Genomic DNA, 18435 nt, shown 5'->3' on the forward strand with positions numbered 1-18435 from the left:
GGAATATTTCGTTGATACTGAGGAGGTCCTTGAATTGTAGGATGATACCGATCCTGTGGAGAGAATGGTGTCTGATACGGAGCTTATGGAGTTTCCCAGAATGCATTAACTTCATCCTCTTCTTCCTCTTGGGAACTAATAATGAATTTATTCTCAATGCTCTGGCTACTCGAGGCGCATTGGATTCTTCCGCTTTTGAGGCCGCACTCGATGCGTTCTCCAATTGACACCAAGTGAGCAAAGTTGGATACTGCACTACCAATCATCCTTTCGAAGTAAGGGCTCTGCAAGGTATCCCTGAATAAGTCCGTCAATTATTTCTCTAAGAGTGGCGGTTCAATGTGAGCCACTAACTCTCTCCATCTTTGGGCATACTGTAGCACCTCAAATTTGCACCCTCCCATTCGTACATTCATTTCATTTTTTAGGTCACTAACATCACATTAACATTGCATAAACATTGCATTCACATTGCATAGTGCATTGTAGTTCATCAGTCAAAACTGATCAGGGGAATCCATCCGTGCAAGAGAGGAAGGGTTCTTCTATGAAATAAAGGCTCTGCGGGTGTTCTAGAGAGCTTACCTGATCCAAGGTTCATTTTGATGCAATTTGGCCAAGTGTTGAAAGCTCAAAGTCCACAGTGCAGTTTCAGGTCATCTGGGGCCCATAACAGTCAACTGTAAGTCAACTGAGGGCTAGGAAGTGGAGAGATGGGTTGAGACGCTTCCTTCATGTCCCAAAGAAGTTCATTTGTCATTACAAATACTTATCTTGAAGGATTTGAGGTTATAAATCATTTTGTCCTTTTCTCGAATTAATCTTGGAAATTCAAGTTGAGTTGGATGATCCTAGTTGATTACTGGAAAGTTGATTTGGTTTTGGAGATTTAACCGTGGTTGCATTAAGCCCATTCATTTCCTTTCGTTAAGCCCACAAGTTTATCCCATTAACCATTTTTTCATATCCATATCTCATCTTGAAAATCTCATAAGCCCATTAAGCCCATTTATCCAATTTTAATCCAAGTTCATTAATCCATTTGTATCCATTTGGTTTAACCCATATCCATTTAATCAAAATCTAAATCCACTTTTATTTTTAGAACCCATTCATTACCATATCCATTTCTAGTTAACCAAATCCATTTAACCATTTTTTAACGGCTATCCAAATTCCATATCCCTCAAAACCACTTTTATTCCAATTTAATCATTATCCAATTTCATATCCATTTTTTTTACCATAATCCATTTTATCCAATACCCAACACAAATCATATCCAATTTAGTTTATCCGTTTAAAACCAATTGCCATTATCCAATCATACCCATATCCATTTGTACAAAAACCAAAATTCTGCATTTTTCATAAACAAAAATTCTGCATTTAAACTCTTAACAAAATTCTGCATTAAACTTTTAACAAAATTCTGCATTGAAACAAAATTCTGCACTAAAAAAAACTCTGCATTGCATTTTCAAATTCTGCATGAAATTCTGCATTGCATTTAACAGCAACACATCCAAAATTCTGCATAAAACAGCATTAAAATTCTGCATCATCAAAATTCAGCATTACAAAAATTCTTTTCTGCATAAAATTCTGCATAAAATTCTGCATCATAAAATTCAGCATTAAAATTCTGCATCAAGTACAACCAAAATTCTGCATTAAAAGGCATGTAGAAATTCTGCATAAAATGCATCAAAATTCTGCTGCCAAGCCAAACAAGCCACAAGCGAGCCAAGCCGGTAAACCGCAAGCAAAACGCAGCTAATACACAAACCTTCTAACAAAACCTGCATAAAAGAAAGCAAAAGCATAACAGTGGAAAGGAGGCAAAATAGAAGCATAGCATAATAGAGAATTGGAAACACTCACTGAAACCATGACTAACTTCGTGTGAGAACCGACTCGGTAACTAACCTGCCAAGTGCCATAACCGCCTCATAACAGAATAACTAACTCCACAAGATAGAAATCCAACTTCAAAACACCTTCAGAACCTATTTTCCTCATCCTCCTTCAACTCTCATAAGAACTTCCAACTGTCATAACCAACCATCTCTCTAACCTTACTCTCCTATAAGAACCATCCTCCATCTTCAATTCAAGTTTCTTCCATCATCTTTCCCATAATTCAACAATTCACCATTCTTCTCCACCTCCACTCTCAATCCACTTCCAACTTCTTCGTCAAAACCTTCACCAAACTCCAAATTCCATAAACATAATCTTCTTCAACATCAACCTTCACCTTCCAATCCACACCTTCACCACTACGGATCCGTAACCGTAATCTCCACCTTCACAAGATCTTCAACAACCTGCAACAATTCAAAAAAGCCATTTCAAGAAAGAAACAGAAGAAGAAAAAAGTGGAAAACGAAATTGAAGAAGCTAATAATCCACTTCCAGCTTCTTCCTCAACCTTCATCAAAACCCTCACCTCTCTACAATTTTTCCGGGATTCTCCTTTTCTTCCTCCATCGCCTATTCAATTCTTCAACCTCATCACAAACTCTTCGAATCATTGAACCCAAACCTTCAACCACCGTGAATCCATCCAAGAACTCCTCTTCATCATAACTGCAACCAACCAAAACCGTAACCGAAACCGTAATCTCCACCTTCATCAAACCTTCACCTACACCACACTCCAATCGTCAACAACTGAAACCGTCATTTTCAATTATTACTCCACTGAAACCAGAGAAAAGAGAGGAGCGTACCAATTCGCAACGGTGCGGTCACGACGAAATCGCGGTCAAAAATCAAACGCCTTCATCTCCGTTACGGTCAACGACGCGCCACGACGAACAACAACAACACGGCTCGAACACGCGGGTTCGTGTGATTCTTCTGGTGACGAAGGAGGATACGAAGAAAGAGAAGTAGAAAGTGGAACACATCGCTTGATTACGGATCTGATCAAGGTGGACGTCAGCTTCACTCCGACGACGTGTTGGTAACGACATTACGCAAACCGTTCCACTCTGGCGAAGACGCATCGACGGCGATGATGCACGGTTGAGGCGCGAGCAGTTTTACTCCGCCGGTAGCGTGTTGACGACGATGATGTGCGGTTGTTACACCAGCAGTTTCCGTTCATGGACGTTTTGACTCCTGAAGGTGAGTTTCGGTTTTCTACATCTGAACCTGTCTTTAGGGATTTCATAGAACATTTGGATTGTGGTTTTGGAGTACCGGGTCTTTCTCCCAAGGAACTTTGGCCCAACGTCCAGGCAATCCATTCATACACCTCCCATGGCCTAGTGAACTCCCCGGTTTGGGCCTGTTTCCCCTATTACAAGGCCCACTCCATTTTTAAATTAATTTAGGTAGAATCCAATTAGAATTTAATCAAATTAGATTAGCTTAATTTTAGAATTAGGTATTATTAGATTTTAGTTAGAATATGAACAGAATCTTTTTTAGGAGTATTGAATTTGATTAGGAATTTCTGGATTAATTTGTTGATTAGTGTAATAGACTTTTATAGATATTAGAAATTAATGATTAGAAGTAATTTTAGGAGTAGAGTATATTAGAAATACGGTTAGAATTAGCTTAATTTTAGGATTAGTCTAAGAAGTTAATTAGAAATTTTAGTTGATAATAGAAGTAATTAGAAACATCAATTTTAGGATTAATTGTGGAAATATAAAAAATTTGATTTTAGAATTAGTTAATTAGAATTAGTAATTTTGGATTAATTTTAGAGATAGGATAATATGTGGATTTAGAATTAATTCTAGTATAGTCCAATAGAGTTTTTAGAAATAAGTAGGTGTGATTAATAGGTTAATAGTTTAGTTACTGTTAATAATTAGAAAAAGTTAATTAGGATACTAGCTTAGAATATTAGAAATTAACAATTAGAAATATTAGAATTAGATAATCTCTTAGGAGTTTTGTTTAGAAATTAGAATATTTTAGATATTAATTTAGCTTTAGAAATTAGAATTAGTTTAGAATTTAATTGTTTTAAATAGAACTTACCTAGAGTAGAATTTTAGTTCAATATTACTCCCTAATTGTGAAATGACCATTCTACCCCTAGGCTTAGAAATAATTCAATCTTGCATGCTCCCTTAATTTTAGGACATGTTATCACTTGAGTAAATGAGCTTCATGTGGAGTTTGAGCTTCTGTTTTGGATTCTTTATCCTCTTTTGACCCTAGGCTTCGACCTAGCGGTTTGGACTTATCATTTGAATTGTGATTTCAGGTTCAAGAATACATCTCCATGAGTGATGATGCTCCTTCATTTGAGCTTAACCATTTGTTGTTGTTGGCTAACAATTGTGTGTTTTGTAGGCCTTAATGGGGGATTCACTTGTGTCCCTGGATTGCTCATTGTCTGATGATGCTTTGACTGTCTGTTTAATATTGACTGTTGGTTGTTTGTCTGTATACTGATCGTGCTAGATTGATTTCAGGTACCCTTAGTTGCTCAGTTCTCTTAAGAACTTGCATTGCTTTGCTTATAAGCAATTGGCATTGAGGTATAGCACCTTCTTCTTCATGTAGTCTGGAGACCCGGCTGTTACCGGGCCGGGCAAACTGTCTGAAGTCCTCCTTAAGAGGCAATGCTTGTGTATGTTTATATTTGTCCCAAGCAGGAAAAGTCCTCATTTGAGGCAATTGGTGGAAGGTAGGGATAAGCAATCTATCCCCCACTATTCTGTGAGTCTTCTCCTTGCTCCCATTACATGGTTGTAGCATTGAGATCCAAACCCAAGATCTATCGAGTCAAAATGGGGAAAGAGTTCCATCTTTCTGAACTCCCCCACATTCTTATATTTACATGCTCTCTCGGACCTGAGATAGAAGCAATGAGGCACACCCCTCATCACCTTTCATCTGGCTTCACCTTAGCCCCTCAATGGCAAGGTTAAGAGCTAACCTGACCCCGATACAGAGGCTTGTTTGTTGAGGTTGATATGACCCCTCGACTAAAGCCTAACCCTGATGTTTGAGCCCCTTGTTGGTGTGTTTATTTCATGCTGTATATGTTTGTGTGGTGTGATTGTATCCCCTAGGTTTGCTAGACTCCGCGTAGTCTCGTTTGCATGACAATTAAGGTAGCACGGTTCCTTCGTATAGGACTTCCTTTCTTGCTTGAGCTTTCTTAAAACACAAACAAACATTATCCCCTCTTAAGGATACGTCAACTCCTTCTACTACAGGTGAGTAAGTCTCCAAAGGTCGAGCATCCGGTAGATTGCGTAGTGACGTTGTCCACTTAAAAAACACAAACCAACAGGAATAGTTTAGCCGAACTACGGCAACTCTGATTCTCATGTTCAAGTGAGATACGTAGGCACGAGATGCGATGTCTTGTCGAGTTTGACTAACAACTAACACTAATTCTTTTCTCTCGCCCTCGTTGCGATTGAGACCTCCCCTTTCTCTTGCCCTAGTTGCAATCGAGACCCTTCTTCCGCCTGTGTCTTTGTTTTGTGTTGTTGTGTGCTTGGAAGCTGATGTAAGTCCATCGAGTGGCATTCGGGTTCCAGTGTTAGTGCGTGTTTTTGGTTCGGATGCTGATGTAAGCCCAGTGATTGGCATTCAGGCTCCTCGTTTGCCTTCTTGTGTGTGTTTTGGTTCGGATGCTGATGTGAGTCCAGTGATTGGCATTCAGGCTCCACGTTTGCCTTTGCCTGTATTTGTTTGTGTGCGTGTTAGCCGAGCTACGAATGCTCTGATTCTCCTTCGTCCAAAGGAGATACGTATGCATAGGATGCGATGTCCTAGCGAGCATGTGTCGTTTCCCCAGTCCGAACTACTTAGACTCTGATGTCTATGCTTGATAGACTAAGTAGGCCCAGGATGCGATATCCTGCCGAATCCGTCTTGTCTGTTTTCTTGTGTCTCCTTCAGCCAGTGTGTGTGTGTGAGCAGTGTTTTTAGCAACCATTTTCCTTCCTATTGTGCGTGGATCCCGTCGAGTACGACGGATGCGTAGGGGTGCTAATACCTTCCCTTCGCATAACCGACTCCCGATCCCATTCTCTTTGGTCGCGAGACCATGCTTTTCCCAGGTTTACTCTGAGCGTTTCCTTTCCCTCTTTTGGGATAAATAACGCACAGTGGCGGCTCTGTTGTTCTTCGTTTCCCGCCGGTTTTTCGCGTAATGCGACAGCTGGCGACTCTGCTGGGGATAACCAGGAGAAGTTGACCTGTGCTGGTCCTTCTTCCCTAAGCGAGTCTCTCATAGCGCTCTCTAGGTTAGGGCTTTGGTTGCTATATGCTGCTTTATTTATTGCATTCATTTCATTTACTGTTTGCATTCAATGTGTGCATTAATGTTTGCATTCATTCATTTCATCTGCTGTGCTGGCTGTGTGTTCTCTGATTGGGGGTGGGTGATACTCGAGGTAAAAGGCCCAATACCCAGGCTATGAGTGAAATCTATGAAACCTAGGAATAGAGTGATTCATGGGAAGCGGGTGGTATGCGCCACTTAGCGGAACATTGACATCACGAGCAGTTCAGATTCTGATGGGGTATCATCGGTGCATACATCTGGTGTGCACAGGATGATATTCTTGAAAGGGTTGTTTATCCTGCGTTTCTTTCGACCTTACCCTGGCCTAGATGACACCCGTGAGTGGGAGGGAATGATCTTTACAGGTACTGTAGCTGACTTGTTGGTGACTTGTTGGTGACTCTTGGTACTGATGGTGACTGTGAATTATGGACATTTATTTCTGGGACGCCGGAGTTCTGTCCGTGGTTTATCAGCGGGCTCCGTTTATTTCGGATCCCCGGGTTGAATTCGAGAGTACCTGTTCAGAGGATCTGGCTGTCATCCGTTCAGTGGATGTTCCTGTGATGATAGTGATGTAATCTCCGGTTCCGTTTATTGCGGAACTCCCCAAGTTGGATTTATGGTGACTTGGTCCCACAGATGGGACTGGTTCAGAGGAGTAATGGGGTTTTAAGAGGAATTGGTGGCACAGTAACCTGCATTCATGCATTTGCATCGGTCTCATTTCGCATTCATCTGCATTCAACTCATGTCTGTCCGTACTCAGGGTCCATTATTTTTAACAGAGACTCGGGTTGAGAGACATCCAGATGTCAGAATGTTGTTGATAAAATTTTATCTGTCTCGGTGAAACCGGAATCAAAGGACAGAATATTCCTAGTACGGACAGACATTGCATGTGTGAGTCATACTAACCCATTTGCTGTTTTGTAGGTGTCAACCGGTGCGCATAGCTTGTTTGCTCAAATTTCCTGCTAGGGGCAATATATCCAAACTGATGGATCCACTCAACACCGGTAAAGGCAGACATGTTTGGGATCGGCTATCGGCCAGATCAAGAGTCGTCTAGACCAAACAGAGGACGTCGTCCACCGTACATCTTTGTCAGTGCAGGAATGCTGAATTCTGATCATGCTTGTTCAGTGAGTGAAGAGATCGACCGCGACCGTGAGCTAGAGCTGTGGATAAAGTCGTGCGTACCAGGCGACTGTAAGGCCTCCAAAATCACCATTGTCGCTCATCCGGAAGTGTAGTATTTCTGTGTTTTGATTTTGTTTGCATGAAAGCCATACGTTTTGCCCGAAACGTAATGGTCCATTGTAAGGGCCATCTCATGTGTTTCATTGTGCAACATTTTGCATCAGTAATGAATGGATGTTTTGTGATTAAAGGCGGTGTTCCCTGTTTTTCACTTTTTGCAGTTTAAAAAATAAAATAAAAATGGCAATGTTTTTCGTTTTTCTTTTGAACTTGTCTTGTTCCAACCACAAAAGTGATTACCCTCCTGATCTCATCGATAATAATTTGGTTACCCCTCTATATGACTTCGACAATCCAAGCTATCATGCCGAAGAAAAAGGCGAAGAAGATTGTGATCTGCTGGAATTAGCTAGGTTGTTGAAACAAGAGGAGAAGGTGATTCAACCACACGAGGAGCGAGTCAAGATGGTAATCCCAAGTACCGCCGAGGTCAGAAGGGAAATGAAAGTTGAGGCCGCTTCAGAGGCAAGTCAAGAACAGAATGGTAGCCCTGTTGAAAGAGCAGGTTGATATCTTCACCTGGTTGCATCCAGATACACCAGGGTGGAATACCCATGTTGTGGGGCACGAGCTACCATCGAGAGAAGATTATCCTCTAGTGAAGAAGAAGGCCGGTGCCACGAATCAAAGGGTTACGGTGACTTTGTTTCATGATATGACTCACCGTGAAAGCGAATGCCATGTTGATGACATGATGACAAAGTCCCAAGTAGAAGAGGGGCATCCGGTGGATCTGGGGCAAATTGTTTGACCAGATCGAAACTACTCAGACTGAGGTTGAGTCTAAATCAGTGCACTTATGGAGTGCTGTCCGGTGAGCTGCCGAGGCTTGTTGTGGGCAAATCAGAGGAATCGAGGACGATCCTGTGAACAAAAAAAAAAAAAAAAGAAGAAAAAAAGAGAAAAAAAAACAATACTAGAGACGCCTGAACCGAAAAAAAAAGAGAGAAAGAAATCAACGGTCAGGTGGAATGATGACTGCCAAGGGGCATGGAAAAATGAAAAAAGATTAAGTTGCAGGAACCTCCGATTCTAATGCCTCCCGTGGAAGGAATAAATGTTGATTTGGTACTTGACAGCCCTCAAGGGGTCTAGGAGGTGTGTGGTGGGTCAGCATGACTAGTCTTGTCGAAAAGAGCATGCAATTTACCCAAGCAAAAAGTTTATCGATTGTGAAACAATACACTCACTGCTCGAGAAAACTTGATGTACTTTGGCATAGGCTGTTCGCCGACTGAGACAGTATGCTGGTTCATACCACCTTGTGGATGTCCAAAATGGATCTGATCAAGTATGTGCTTGAGGAGATAGCGTTGAACGGACGGGTTGCGAGAGGGCAAATGGTGTCGACTGAATACGATATTCGGTATACCTCCCAGAAAGCAATCAAGAAGAGGGTATTGTATGGTTATCTCGCCCAACAACCCATTGATGATTCTCAACCAAGTTTGAAGTCCCTGATGAGGACATCTCGAGGTACTCAAATCGAAAGATTGAGAGTGACCGATCCCGGAGGAGGGGCCTGACCCTGAATCCGAACGGATTCTGATGTCTGATGGGGAGAGTTTAAAGTGATGAGCTAGTGCTTCCCCGATAACAGTTGAATGCACCAACGATGGTGGCTGAGTACGAAGTCGGTATCCTGAGTGTCGTACTTCGACACGTGCATCTACTGGGGCAACACCTTCCTCATTCAGTACGGGATGGAAGTGATATCGCCTGCTGGAGGCTAGATCTCATTGTGGAGAGTCCAGATGGATGAGAAATTAGAGAAGGCTGAGTGGATGAGGACTCGGTATGATACGTTGAGCCTGACCGAGAAGAAGAGGCTGGCAGTTACTCGTCATGGGGCAGTTATACCCAGTAAATGAAGCGTGTTGTTAACCGAGAAGTGCGGCCTCGTGGGTAGCATGGAAGAGATGTGGTGTTGAAAAGGATCCTTCCTCCTCAAGACGATCGTGGGGGCAAGTGGATAAACAGTTATGAATGTTCGTTCGTGGTCAAAAAGGTCTCCTCTGACAGAGCCTTGTTGTGGACGACCACGGATGATGAGGATTTTCCATTCCCTGTGAATGCGGACGCAGTTAGAAGATACTTCGTGGAAAAAAAAAGAGACCCGCTGGACAAAAAGAATAAAAGAGTCCAGGCAAAAAAGGGCATCCCGGCGAACCAAGAAAAAAGAGAAAAGGTTCGGGCAAAAGTTAGGGATAACGAAAAAACTGTACACCCGGCAAGTCGAAAACCCCACAAGGGCGACTTGGGCAAAAAAGGGTATCCCGGTGGACTGAAACCCAAAAGGGCGGTCCAGGCAAAAGAGGGATTGTAACGAACAACTGTGTCCGGCATGATCGTTTGTGCTTGAGATATGACTTGGCTAGTCTCCGACAGAGATCGATCGGAAGCGTCTTGTTCAGAAGACAGAAGGTGAGGAAAGTCTTGAGGACATATGGGGTATAACCGAGTTGGAACCCGATGAGATCATGGTTTCACATTGCCATTAGGGTAGATTTTTTTTTCCTTTTGTGCGCAATCACCTCTTTCCAGGGTTTGCTTCCTGTGTGTTGCTCGATTCTGAGCCATCCTTTGTGTTTCAGTCAATAAAATACGTGTTCAGTCAAATAGTTTTGTTTTTGTTTTCATTACTGCTTTGATTACGAAAACATCCATTCGTTTTGATAAGAATATTTGCATTTTGAAACATGGAGGTCCCTTCCGATGCATGCTTATAAGATTGAAATCTGGAAATCTTATTCGAAAGTTTGAGTGACCAAGATGTTGAAGTGTTGGCACGCCTGGGGCACGCTTTTATCTAACAATCTCTTGTGCAGGTGCTGTTAGATATCTTCATTCGCTGGCAAGTAGTGATATGGAGCCTTTTGACAAAAGATCCCCACAGAGTCCAACCAGGGGCAAGGGATAGACGAACGGTGAAAGGACGACGAAAGAAGGACGACGATCCTGGAAGGTTTAATCAAGAAGACTCTTCAAAGTCTGAGGACTGGGAAGTTTGTATAATCCCAGGAGTGCGATCCCCGTGGAGTACGGAGGAGTCGGGAATACAAGGTGATGGATCAGAAAAGTCCAGATGAGCCTGGGAGTTTTCAAAAGTGGAAAATCAACACTGTGGTAGGATGGTGAACACCAGTGTTCGACGAATCGAAGGGCGGCCCGTGTCCAATAAGCCGTATCTCCCTAGTGGGTTTGAGAGTGTTATCTCCCTGGCAGATTCGAGATCGGTACCTCCTCAGCAAGCCTGAAGGTTACCATATCCCCAGCGGAGTTGTGAGTCTGAAGCTGTCTTCCCAGCAGAGTTTGTGTTGATGGTTTTCCCTCAGCGAGGTCCCCAAGCGGATCGGATTCGGAGAATCATCCCCAAGTAGAGATAAGGATTGGTTGCCTCCCCTAGCAGGATAATCGCCGAGCAGTTCGGGTTCGATGGAGTTCATCCCCAGCGAGGATTGTCTTTCCCCAGTAGGGTGGAAATTGACGTGGTAATGAGATCTTCAGCGCAGTTCCTGGAGTTCCCCGGTGTTGTCTCTGGAGGAGACGTGTGTTTATGTATCCATCATTTAGATAAGCATAGCATATTGCATCATTAGTGCATAACATTTCCATGATCATGGGGCATTGTGTAAAACAAAAAAAAACTCATGCATCAACATTGCAAACATGTCCATTAGCCCTAGGCCGTGGTGACCAGCCGAGATTGGGTTGTTGGAAGAGTTGAGCATCGCGCTATTGGATCGGCTTCAGAGTTGGGTCCCCCAGCATGGTTGAGAGGTCGGTGTTTTCTCAGCAACGACTCTTTAGTCGAGCGGGTATCCCCAGCAGCACAAATTCCCTAGCAAATGTGGGTGTGTCTGATCTCTCCATGTAGAGTCTACCCCTTAAGCAGAAAAGTGTCTACCATTTCCTTCTGCGCTCCCCACTGAGTTAGATCCTCGTGGATGACGGTTGTTTCCGTTCCCTCCCCTTGGGATGGGTTCTCCCCAGTGAGTTCTTTCCTCATTAGGATGTCTTGGTTCAGTTTGCCTTTTTGGATCGATCCTGAATTAGCTTCCTTTGGGCTGTCTCCTGTCTTTCCCTGGGGCATAAATGAATAGTTGCTCACTAACCGGCACTCATTCATCTTATCCTCAGCGGGATTTGTGGGCCTCTACCTGCAAACCGGTAGTTGTAAGTCCTATCTTTGTGGTTTTCTACCTACAAGCCGGTAGTTGTAAAATCCCACTTTCATCCCCTAGCAGAGGTAACCTTTGTGGTTCATTCTGTCGGTTGGCTTCTGCCTACAAACCGGTAGTTGTAAGTCCTATCTTTGTGGTTTTCTACCCACAAGCTGGTAGTTGTAAAATCTCACGTTCTCCCCTTGGTGGAGTTAACCCTTTGTTCTCATCATGATTGATGACGGTTACTTTTCCGTGGTTTTCTGCCTACTAACCGGTAGATGTAATCCCCTCTTTGCAGTTATCAGTATCCGGTTTGCGGTATTGATATTCTTTTCCCCTCTGGATACTCGCCTTGATCAAGCAGTATTGTCCCCAGTGGGTCTCTCCCTTTCTTTTGGGTACTTGCTCCGAGTTAGCAACTTTATCCCTTTTTGATTGGTCATCTTTTGCATACCTAGTCTGGTACCCCGATGCCTTTCTTTTCGGTCGTTTATCCATTTAACAACCAATCCGGTTATGGATAATCTTCCATGCGAGTATATTATCTACGTTTTGACGGCTATAGATAATATATCTCATGCACTCTCTGGTCAGTCTTTTGATTGTTTTCTCCAGCAGAGTAAGATTCGCATTCCTGTGGGATCGAATGTCCATCCTTTAACAAGTTTGCCTTTGCTCTCTTCAGGATGATGTCGGTTGATTTATCCATTTAACAACCAACCCGGTTATGGATAATCTTCCATGCGAGTCTATTATCTACGTTTTGACGGCTATAGATAATATGTCTCATGCGCTCTTGGGTCGAAGTCGTCCTCCCCAGTCGAGTAAGATTCGTATTCCTTGTGGAATCGAATGTCCATCCTCTAACAAGACTGCTTTTCTAGCCCTCTTCAGGATGTTGAGTGTTTTGGAACCCTAAGCCAATTCACGTTTGGTCGGTCACCCGTTTCATACCTACAACCCGGTATCCTTGGTGTTCCTTCCCGTTCGCTCGCTGTTGTGACCTTGTTCCCCAGTGAGATCCCCTGCAAGTGTGTAGCCTTGCCCAGACATGTACAGGTCAGTATCCTGTCAGCACCCGCGTGTGTTATTTCTTTGGGGTCGGTAAACACCATCTTTCGGTGCTTTCCCAGTCATGCGTAGTGTCTGGTCTTCTTTGATGTCAGTAAACATCATCTTTCGATGTGCGTAACGTCGTCCCTTCCCTAGTGAAGTTCCTCCTCTCCGTTGGTGTCGATAAACGTCGAGTTTTTCCCCATCATCCACTGATGATTTGGTTGTGTTCGCTCTCCCTAGAAGAGATTCCTCCTCTCCGTTGGTGTCGATAAACGTCGAGTTTTTCCTGTGCGTCTGTTGACGTATAGTTGTTTATTCCCCACAGATCATTTGGTAATGCCAGATGATTCCCCTCTGAGTTTTCTCCTTCTCCGTTGGTGTCGATAAACGTTGAGTCTCCCTTTCGTCCTATGACGTCTGGCTGAGTTTTCTCCTTCTCCGTTGGTGTCGATAAACGTTGAGTCTCCCTTTCATCCTATGATGTCTGGTTGAGTTTTCTCCTTCTCCGTTGGTGTCGATAAACGTTGAGTCTCCCTTTCATCCTATGATGTCTGGTTGAGTTTTCTCCTTCTCCGTTGGTGTCGATAAACGTTGAGTCTCCCTTTCGTCCTATGACGTCTGGCTGAGTTTTCTCCTTCTCCGTTGGTGTCGATAAACGTTGAGTCTCCCTTTCGTCCGATGACGTCTGGTCGAGTCTTCCCATTCATCCTATGATGTCTGGTTACCTCTCCGTTGGTCTCGGTAAACGTTGAGTTTTTCCCATTACGTCCGCTGACGTATGGTTGTATCCTTTCCTGGTTATCCCCAGTAGAGTTGATTTACCTCTCCGTTGGTCTTGGTAAACGCTGAGTTTTTCCCTATTCGTCCTATGACGTCTAGTTGTACCTTTCCCCATGTGGATTTACCTCTCCGTTGGTCTTGGTAAACGCTGAGTTTTTCCCTATTCGTCCTATGACGTCTAGTTGTACCTGTCCCCATGTGGATTTACCTCTCCGTTGGTCTTGGTAAACGTTGAGTTTTTCCTAGTTGTCCGCTGGCATCTAGTTGAGATTTCTGTTCCCCATTCATCGTGTGTCGATGTCTGGATGTGGTTGTGCTTTTGAAGAGAAGATAGAAAAGGAAAAAACAAAAAAAGGGATTCCCAGCAGTGTGCAAATTCTACGGTTCTTGGTATTCAATCCCTGTTTACCCTGAAAGTCTGACAGCCGTTGCTCTCATCCATTCGGGTTCCCAGTTGATTGAATAGGGGCAGCTGTAGCACCTCAAATTTGCACCCTCCCATTCGTACATTCATTTCATTTTTTAGGTCACTAACATCACATTAACATTGCATAAACATTGCATTCACATTGCATAGTGCATTGTAGTTCATCAGTCAAAACTGATCAGGGGAATCCATCCGTGCAAGAGAGGAAGGGTTCTTCTATGAAATAAAGGCTCTGCGGGTGTTCTAGAGAGCTTACCTGATCCAAGGTTCATTTTGATGCAATTTGGCCAAGTGTTGAAAGCTCAAAGTCCACAGTGCAGTTTCAGGTCATCTGGGGCCCATAACAGTCAACTGTAAGTCAACTGAGGGCTAGGAAGTGGAGAGATGGGTTGAGACGCTTCCTTCATGTCCCAAAGAAGTTCATTTGTCATTACAAATACTTATCTTGAAGGATTTGAGGTTATAAATCATTTTGTCCTTTTCTCGAATTAATCTTGGAAATTCAAGTTGAGTTGGATGATCCTAGTTGATTACTGGAAAGTTGATTTGGTTTTGGAGATTTAACCGTGGTTGCATTAAGCCCATTCATTTCCTTTCGTTAAGCCCACAAGTTTATCCCATTAACCATTTTTTCATATCCATATCTCATCTTGAAAATCTCATAAGCCCATTAAGCCCATTTATCCAATTTTAATCCAAGTTCATTAATCCATTTGTATCCATTTGGTTTAACCCATATCCATTTAATCAAAATCTAAATCCACTTTTATTTTTAGAACCCATTCATTACCATATCCATTTCTAGTTAACCAAATCCATTTAACCATTTTTTAACGGCTATCCAAATTCCATATCCCTCAAAACCACTTTTATTCCAATTTAATCATTATCCAATTTCATATCCATTTTTTTTACCATAATCCATTTTATCCAATACCCAACACAAATCATATCCAATTTAGTTTATCCGTTTAAAACCAATTGCCATTATCCAATCATACCCATATCCATTTGTACAAAAACCAAAATTCTGCATTTTTCATAAACAAAAATTCTGCATTTAAACTCTTAACAAAATTCTGCATTAAACTTTTAACAAAATTCTGCATTGAAACAAAATTCTGCACTAAAAAAAACTCTGCATTGCATTTTCAAATTCTGCATGAAATTCTGCATTGCATTTAACAGCAACACATCCAAAATTCTGCATAAAACAGCATTAAAATTCTGCATCATCAAAATTCAGCATTACAAAAATTCTTTTCTGCATAAAATTCTGCATAAAATTCTGCATCATAAAATTCAGCATTAAAATTCTGCATCAAGTACAACCAAAATTCTGCATTAAAAGGCATGTAGAAATTCTGCATAAAATGCATCAAAATTCTGCTGCCAAGCCAAACAAGCCACAAGCGAGCCAAGCCGGTAAACCGCAAGCAAAACGCAGCTAATACACAAACCTTCTAACAAAACCTGCATAAAAGAAAGCAAAAGCATAACAGTGGAAAGGAGGCAAAATAGAAGCATAGCATAATAGAGAATTGGAAACACTCACTGAAACCATGACTAACTTCGTGTGAGAACCGACTCGGTAACTAACCTGCCAAGTGCCATAACCGCCTCATAACAGAATAACTAACTCCACAAGATAGAAATCCAACTTCAAAACACCTTCAGAACCTATTTTCCTCATCCTCCTTCAACTCTCATAAGAACTTCCAACTGTCATAACCAACCATCTCTCTAACCTTACTCTCCTATAAGAACCATCCTCCATCTTCAATTCAAGTTTCTTCCATCATCTTTCCCATAATTCAACAATTCACCATTCTTCTCCACCTCCACTCTCAATCCACTTCCAACTTCTTCGTCAAAACCTTCACCAAACTCCAAATTCCATAAACATAATCTTCTTCAACATCAACCTTCACCTTCCAATCCACACCTTCACCACTACGGATCCGTAACCGTAATCTCCACCTTCACAAGATCTTCAACAACCTGCAACAATTCAAAAAAGCCATTTCAAGAAAGAAACAGAAGAAGAAAAAAGTGGAAAACGAAATTGAAGAAGCTAATAATCCACTTCCAGCTTCTTCCTCAACCTTCATCAAAACCCTCACCTCTCTACAATTTTTCCGGGATTCTCCTTTTCTTCCTCCATCGCCTATTCAATTCTTCAACCTCATCACAAACTCTTCGAATCATTGAACCCAAACCTTCAACCACCGTGAATCCATCCAAGAACTCCTCTTCATCATAACTGCAACCAACCAAAACCGTAACCGAAACCGTAATCTCCACCTTCATCAAACCTTCACCTACACCACACTCCAATCGTCAACAACTGAAACCGTCATTTTCAATTATTACTCCACTGAAACCAGAGAAAAGAGAGGAGCGTACCAATTCGCAACGGTGCGGTCACGACGAAATCGCGGTCAAAAATCAAACGCCTTCATCTCCGTTACGGTCAACGACGCGCCACGACGAACAACAACAACACGGCTCGAACACGCGGGTTCGTGTGATTCTTCTGGTGACGAAGGAGGATACGAAGAAAGAGAAGTAGAAAGTGGAACACATCGCTTGATTACGGATCTGATCAAGGTGGACGTCAGCTTCACTCCGACGACGTGTTGGTAACGACATTACGCAAACCGTTCCACTCTGGCGAAGACGCATCGACGGCGATGATGCACGGTTGAGGCGCGAGCAGTTTTACTCCGCCGGTAGCGTGTTGACGACGATGATGTGCGGTTGTTACACCAGCAGTTTCCGTTCATGGACGTTTTGACTCCTGAAGGTGAGTTTCGGTTTTCTACATCTGAACCTGTCTTTAGGGATTTCATAGAACATTTGGATTGTGGTTTTGGAGTACCGGGTCTTTCTCCCAAGGAACTTTGGCCCAACGTCCAGGCAATCCATTCATACACCTCCCATGGCCTAGTGAACTCCCCGGTTTGGGCCTGTTTCCCCTATTACAAGGCCCACTCCATTTTTAAATTAATTTAGGTAGAATCCAATTAGAATTTAATCAAATTAGATTAGCTTAATTTTAGAATTAGGTATTATTAGATTTTAGTTAGAATATGAACAGAATCTTTTTTAGGAGTATTGAATTTGATTAGGAATTTCTGGATTAATTTGTTGATTAGTGTAATAGACTTTTATAGATATTAGAAATTAATGATTAGAAGTAATTTTAGGAGTAGAGTATATTAGAAATACGGTTAGAATTAGCTTAATTTTAGGATTAGTCTAAGAAGTTAATTAGAAATTTTAGTTGATAATAGAAGTAATTAGAAACATCAATTTTAGGATTAATTGTGGAAATATAAAAAATTTGATTTTAGAATTAGTTAATTAGAATTAGTAATTTTGGATTAATTTTAGAGATAGGATAATATGTGGATTTAGAATTAATTCTAGTATAGTCCAATAGAGTTTTTAGAAATAAGTAGGTGTGATTAATAGGTTAATAGTTTAGTTACTGTTAATAATTAGAAAAAGTTAATTAGGATACTAGCTTAGAATATTAGAAATTAACAATTAGAAATATTAGAATTAGATAATCTCTTAGGAGTTTTGTTTAGAAATTAGAATATTTTAGATATTAATTTAGCTTTAGAAATTAGAATTAGTTTAGAATTTAATTGTTTTAAATAGAACTTACCTAGAGTAGAATTTTAGTTCAATATTACTCCCTAATTGTGAAATGACCATTCTACCCCTAGGCTTAGAAATAATTCAATCTTGCATGCTCCCTTAATTTTAGGACATGTTATCACTTGAGTAAATGAGCTTCATGTGGAGTTTGAGCTTCTGTTTTGGATTCTTTATCCTCTTTTGACCCTAGGCTTCGACCTAGCGGTTTGGACTTATCATTTGAATTGTGATTTCAGGTTCAAGAATACATCTCCATGAGTGATGATGCTCCTTCATTTGAGCTTAACCATTTGTTGTTGTTGGCTAACAATTGTGTGTTTTGTAGGCCTTAATGGGGGATTCACTTGTGTCCCTGGATTGCTCATTGTCTGATGATGCTTTGACTGTCTGTTTAATATTGACTGTTGGTTGTTTGTCTGTATACTGATCGTGCTAGATTGATTTCAGGTACCCTTAGTTGCTCAGTTCTCTTAAGAACTTGCATTGCTTTGCTTATAAGCAATTGGCATTGAGGTATAGCACCTTCTTCTTCATGTAGTCTGGAGACCCGGCTGTTACCGGGCCGGGCAAACTGTCTGAAGTCCTCCTTAAGAGGCAATGCTTGTGTATGTTTATATTTGTCCCAAGCAGGAAAAGTCCTCATTTGAGGCAATTGGTGGAAGGTAGGGATAAGCAATCTATCCCCCACTATTCTGTGAGTCTTCTCCTTGCTCCCATTACATGGTTGTAGCATTGAGATCCAAACCCAAGATCTATCGAGTCAAAATGGGGAAAGAGTTCCATCTTTCTGAACTCCC

At 41.8% G+C, this 18435-nt stretch overlaps 2 long non-coding RNA genes across 2 annotated transcripts; both read right to left on the reverse strand.

Annotated features, from left to right (window-relative positions):
- Window positions 1-1437: 1437 nt before the first annotated feature.
- LOC127087359 (uncharacterized) lies at window positions 1438-3199 on the reverse strand. Its single transcript, XR_007789933.1, has 3 exons — window positions 2736-3199; window positions 2453-2650; window positions 1438-2330 (listed from the first exon to the last, which is right to left on the reverse strand). It is a non-coding gene; the product is annotated as an uncharacterized LOC127087359 (long non-coding RNA).
- Window positions 3200-15088: 11889 nt separating this feature from the next.
- Window positions 15089-16839, reverse strand: LOC127087360 (uncharacterized). Its single transcript, XR_007789934.1, has 3 exons — window positions 16376-16839; window positions 16093-16290; window positions 15089-15970 (listed from the first exon to the last, which is right to left on the reverse strand). It is a non-coding gene; the product is annotated as an uncharacterized LOC127087360 (long non-coding RNA).
- Between the last annotated feature and the right edge of the window lie 1596 nt (window positions 16840-18435).

This window comes from Lathyrus oleraceus, chromosome 5 (genome assembly GCF_024323335.1).
Source record: "Lathyrus oleraceus cultivar Zhongwan6 chromosome 5, CAAS_Psat_ZW6_1.0, whole genome shotgun sequence".
Taxonomy (NCBI): Eukaryota; Viridiplantae; Streptophyta; class Magnoliopsida; order Fabales; family Fabaceae; genus Lathyrus; species Lathyrus oleraceus.